At 41.7% G+C, this 5,891-nt stretch overlaps 1 long non-coding RNA gene across 1 annotated transcript in view; it reads right to left on the bottom strand.

Annotated features, from left to right (window-relative positions):
* The window catches only part of LOC121110360, a 32,599-nt gene that overhangs the window by 24,481 nt on the left and 2,227 nt on the right, over positions 1-5,891 (bottom strand). The gene's annotated exons all lie outside the window — the stretch shown is intronic.

Here is a 5,891-nt window from a genome sequence, read left to right on the forward strand (position 1 = left end):
AACTGAAAAATCTGCTGTTTTTCAGCCTTAATTCAGACACAAACAATTTCTAATTCCTGATTTTATATAAGCTTCACCTTCTAGTTTAAAAAATAGACACTGTCTCCATGCTTAAACCCTGAACATATCTATAGAGGGGAGAAATTCCCCTTCCAGCCTTTTCTTTTTCCCGACAAAACAAGTCAAGCTTTTTCAGCCCCCTCTCAGAAGAGAGGATATCCACTTTCAGCTCCTCATCCAGATAGCTCCTTTCAGCACCTGTTCCTGGCTGTATTCGTCCTCCTGGGACAGAGGCAACTGTTCTGGTGCAGAGCTACAAAAGGCCCCTCTCTGCTCCTTCCAATGACCGAATCAATATTTTCCTCTCTCCTCTAAATTCAACACGCAATTAATTAGCGTGACTTTGATTAAAAGATACTTGTTGCCACTTTCAACAGTATTGCTAAGTTGTATGCAGCTCAATAACCGCTCAGCTTCTTAATACAACAAATCATTGTATAGAATAAAGACCAAGTGTTTTCTTCTGTCTTCCACCAATGTGCCAGTTTCATCTCTAGTATTCCTGAGCTCCTGCACGCTTCAGAATACATGGAATATAAAACTATTTGCCTCTCTTTCAGCTCTGTAATGAACAATGAAGATGATGTAGAATACTTTGAATAAAAATACATCAGTTCAGAGTTTTATCATTATTATAAGGAATGTGATTCACTGGCTACCCTTCTACAGAGGAGCCAAAAATGTCCTGAAGTCTCTCTTTTTTTTCCTTGTACAGAGAGTGGGACTGTTTATTCCTCAGAGCTTGGAATGAAATCTATTTCATGTCTGGGATTCCCAGCTCTATCCTGAGTTACAGGACTTACTTGCTATACTATTTTACCTGTATAATCCCTGGAGTCTGATACTCTCAGGAAAGCAGAAATCACTACTAACTTATTGTATGTGCTGTAGCTCTTTAAAGCAAAAGAAGCACAACACAGTAACAACAAATTCTATCTATTAAAGGGTTGCGGTAACAATCTATTATTGAAAAAAAATTGATAAGATGGGTGCAAAATGTAAATCATGAAAGACAAATCAAGGGCAAAAATAGTCTCTGCTATCTGAGATTTCTCAGAGACCTTTCCTGGCAACGCACATCCAAAGTCAAACCCAACTATATCCCGTCTCAAGATTATTCACCCTCCTTATGGACCCTGAACTGAGCCCAGTCCCACCTCAATGGCCCCAGAGGGAAACTGCATACAGTTGTGTACAACTGAGCATCCGGAAAATCTCAGCTTCCTTTTCCCGTCAACAATCATCCTATTGTAATGGATGTTTAGTTCCCTTTGAATGTTTGTGTAAAAGAAATTAAAGCCCATCTGGTGTTAGCATACCCATAGACTTTGTAATATGTTGGGTTTCATATTTACTTTATTTACTTGCTTTTTTTTTTGTTGTTTGTTTGTTTGTTTTGTTTTGTTCTTTGTTTTCTTTTTTTCTGAAACTCATTTAAATTACAGTTTCTTTGTCCTTTCCAGAAAATAGATCTTACTTCAAAAATGCATATTCACATAACATCCTCTGTGAGCAGCAGAATTAATGAAGCCTGCTTCCTACCACCACTGATGAAGCAAAAAAATCGATATATTCAGAAATCCCCCACCAGTATTATACAACTTCCAGTTAGAATCCATTCAATCATGAGGATTAAAGTCATGTTGCAGTTGGGATTCTACAAATAATTTCATAAAACATCTCTTCTTCTGCACTACACATGCTGCTGAAAGTATTTGTGCCCACTCTCTTGTCATCCTGTTCATCATACCTCCTATCATTTTTATTCACTCAGTTTTTGAACAGTACCTACATAGATTTCCAAGAAACAATACATAATTTTGATCAAATGGATGAATGCTGATCCTGACTATCCATGATGGTTCTGCTGTGAATTTTTCATCTGCAGGTACCAGGCAGAATTGTAGTGTCTCTGATTGTGATACTTTATTTATGCTGTAAAAGGCTTTTTAGAAATTAATAAGATTATCACAACTGACAATTTCTGTTCTTCAGTTTGTCAAACAACAGCACGGTCTATGTAAGATTGATTTTCACTGTAAAATAATTATGAGTCTTTAACGGCACTATATACAGTATCTCTAAAACATACCTAATGTTTGGCAATTATTTTGCATGGGACTTCCCCCATCAGAGAGAGACATTAGATCACTGAAAGAGAACAAAGGACCCAACCTCTTTTTTTCCTGAGACTGGTACGGTACTAGCATGTCTCATGAGTTGGGACCCTTTATCCAAAGACATTTCTGCATCTAGGTTAATGGCACCCTCTTTCAGTACGTGGTGGAAGATATGATCTTTCTGGTTTAACTCTTACAAGACATAGGCCAGATTTAAACATGTAGAAGTTCACAAAGGCACTGCAACAGAATTTCCTCACCTCTTATCAGAATAGTAGATTATTCTCATTTCTGTAGTAGTGTTATTTTTGCCAAGAAAGATGATGGTCTTTTACTTAGATCCGCATCTGAAGATAGGACCAGAAGCCACACTGTCATACAGTAAGGTCTGCATTATACATTCATTTATAAAGCACAAAAGAATACTGAGTATTAGAGGGAAAAGCATCTCCCAGATGCAAGAACTGACTTCAGCTTCCTCTTTTCTTATGGGTCTTAGTATGTTCCAATATATTCAGGAAAGTAAGAATCTCCTGGTTTGTCTTCTTTTACCTCATTCAGTGCTCCAACTAGAATTAGGCCTTCTCCTCTTGCTACTGACTGTAAATGACTCCTTTCAGCCCCAAACCAGCAGGTTACCTCCTACCTGAGAGCACACAAGCTGTCATGCAGAATGCTGCCCATTAGGCTGGTTTTATCTCAGGGTGTGTATCATGTCACAGATGCATCAATCAAACACAGTTAACAGAGGATGAGAAGTCATGTGCCAACATAGCGGCTACAGCAGAGTTGCTGCAACATGAAAACATGCAACCTTTACAAGATTTGTTTGTTGGCTCACAATACACTCTTCTCAATCAAACCTTGCTACCTTTTTCCCTTCAATTTCTTTTACCTTCCTGTTTAGGTAGGTATCTTCCTCAGCCTCAAGTGTTGCTTTGCCTTGATTTGGTGGTTAACTTCCCAGCGGTGCTCATTGCTGCTGCTCTGTTGGAGTAATGACCAAGCAAGCCAGCTGCTGCTTCACCAACAAGAGCATTTGGTGAAACTATGATTTTCATGGTGTGTTATCTACCTACCTCCTTCAGGATTTAGTGCCATGACAATTATAGCATATGTACCATGGGCATTTAAAAGAACTTTAATTCTAGGATATAATTTCTTAGGTGGGGGGGCATTTTCTCTCTTTCCTGGAGTGAGTAATTGTAAAATGCTGTGCTCTGTGATGCAGAAAACCCAGTCTCTGATAATAGCATACCACAGCTTAGACTGCTTCAGGCTTATTTTCTTGAGTTCTCTTCTTCCTGGAACTGTGATTTTCAAATGATGAGTGGTTGAGGAGAAAGCAAAACTGGCAGAAACTTGGAAGAACTGCTAGAGAGTTAGCAAAGACACTGGAAGATTAAGGTGTGTATTTTAATTAATTCTGCTTGAGAAGATTACTGAACTTCCTGACAGATTCACAGGATGTAGAGAAGGTATGCAATCACTGAGGTGTTTTTTTGCTGCTTTTTTCGGTTTAGTTTGGTTCCGTTCATTTTTCTGTTTATTTCTTTGCTGTTCGTTCTGCAGAGGGAGGTCTGATTGTCTGTATGCTTTGAAATTGAACATAGCTTGTGATTCAATGACTGGGAAAAAGTTCTGGTGGGAGGTAAATCACTTGTGATGTTGATTTCTCCGTGTGGCAGCACTTAAAGAAGAGGTGTCCCTAGCTTTGAAACACACCTTTGCTAAGAATATTTCCACACAGGCTGCAAACACTGCCACATTGGTAGCATCTCTAGCTTAGTTTTTCAAAGGGCCTCGAGCAGTATTTCAAAGCCCAAACCCTGAAGGTCTAGCATGTAGCCCATTTTGTGAGAAAGTGTGTGTCTGCAAAGGCTGTCACTGAGAATCAGTGGAGTAAGTATTTCTGACTAACTGAGGTGAACATCCTGTAACTATTTCTGCAAGACAGCAAAACCCAGGAGCGCTGCTGCACATGGATGTGAGGGCACAAGAATTTTATATTATGTGAGAATTGTGTGACAGCTAAAAAACAAACAAACAAAAAAGATGGGGAAGCTTGTCCCATGATGTGAGAAAAATTATATGTTGTTGCAAGACCTTCCTCACACACAGGCATGTGACTGCTATTTGGGCTACTGACAAAAAGGCAAGATAAAGGGGAAGTTACAGTACATGACAATTGCTTTGGTTTTTGTCTTTATTTTTTTCTTTTTTTTTTCTTTTTTTTTTTTTTTCCCCCTAGGATATAACCATTCAAGATAGGGAAAAATTTTAGCCAGTTGATAAAGTTCTGGCAAGGATGGATTCCACTGCCCTGAAATTGAGCAGCACCTGTCTGGAACTTGCCGTCACTTATTTTTGTGCAAAATAGCATTTTAATCTGTTGGAAAATACTGTGCAGGCATATCACCATCTAAGCAGTCAGCATCTGCATGACAGTGAGCAGACACTCCTAGCAGGCAGGTTCACGGCTGTTGGCAACAGGGCTCATGGCTGTGTCTATCCTGCCACAGAGCTCAGGGAGCACAGGAGTGAGCACAGTAATCTGTGGCAATCTGTCCTGCTTGGCAGAAGATGAGGGTTCTCCAACCCGTGCTTGTCCTACACCTCTCATTACCACTTTGCCAGTGTTTCTGAGCCCCTATGGTGAGGTGTTCTCTTAGAACCAGTGCCAGCTTGTGAAGAATGACCTTCTCCTATCCACTGCCCCTTCACAAGTCAGCTGTCTCCTCAGTTTTGCACATGTAGGCTGTAGTGCAGCAGGCAACAACGAAAGCAATTCCTCTGCCCCTTTCTGCGGGGCAACAGTTGGGGACAAGGAACGAAGGCAAGGGAGCAGCTGAAGAAATTCTTTTCCAAGGAGAGCCTCAGAAAGAGGAAGCACAAGGATTCCAGCGATTGGCTGTTTCCTCCTTTCTGTCTCTTTGAAAGCCTGGGAAGAAGCGTGGGTGTGAGGGATCCCTTGCTCTGCCTTCATTTTGCATCTGGAGGAAGATTTATTTGCTGATCAGGCTCCGTGTGGGAACAAAGGGTCCTGTGGGAGCCAGACAGGGTGGTCAAGGCTCAGAACTGCTACCACTGGAGCTGGGTGGAGGCATGGGAACAGGATGGGAAGGGCTGCTATTGCCATCTGCCTTGGCAGCGTTTTATGTTATCTCTGGCAGTGAACATGAAAGCGTTATTTGCAGGAAGGGCTAGAATCTCTCAGCATAAATGAGGGTCCCTCTACACACATGGCTTCAGAGCGCTGTTTCTGAAGGTCTCTGGGCAATAGGTTCTGTCCTCTGAGTTCAGGCTGTTACTGTCAGCCCTGCAGTGCAGGCCCGCTGCCCCTGACCAGGGGAAACAAGCTCCCACAGACTGGAAGGAGCAGCAAGACTGTTAGCTGTTACATACAACAAACAGAAGCAGAAGGCAGGCTACAAAAGGGCGTTTCCGTTTGTTTTTCTTTAACTTATTATTATTTTTTTTTTTTAACAAAATTGGGTTACAGAGAGTCACAACATGACCAAAGCAGAAGGATGTTCTATCAGCGGTCAGAGCTGGTGGATATAAAGCAGTATCAGCACTTCACAAAAACAAGAAACCACCACAGCAACCAACCAAAGACAGAAGACCCCCCGAAACTCGCCCGGAGGCCTCCCCACCCCCCTCCGCCTCAGCGCCCGCCCCCTCCGCCTAAGTGCCCGCCCCTTCCCGTCC

Source organism: Gallus gallus, chromosome 3, assembly GCF_016699485.2.
Source record: "Gallus gallus isolate bGalGal1 chromosome 3, bGalGal1.mat.broiler.GRCg7b, whole genome shotgun sequence".
NCBI classification, from domain to species: domain Eukaryota; kingdom Metazoa; phylum Chordata; class Aves; order Galliformes; family Phasianidae; genus Gallus; species Gallus gallus.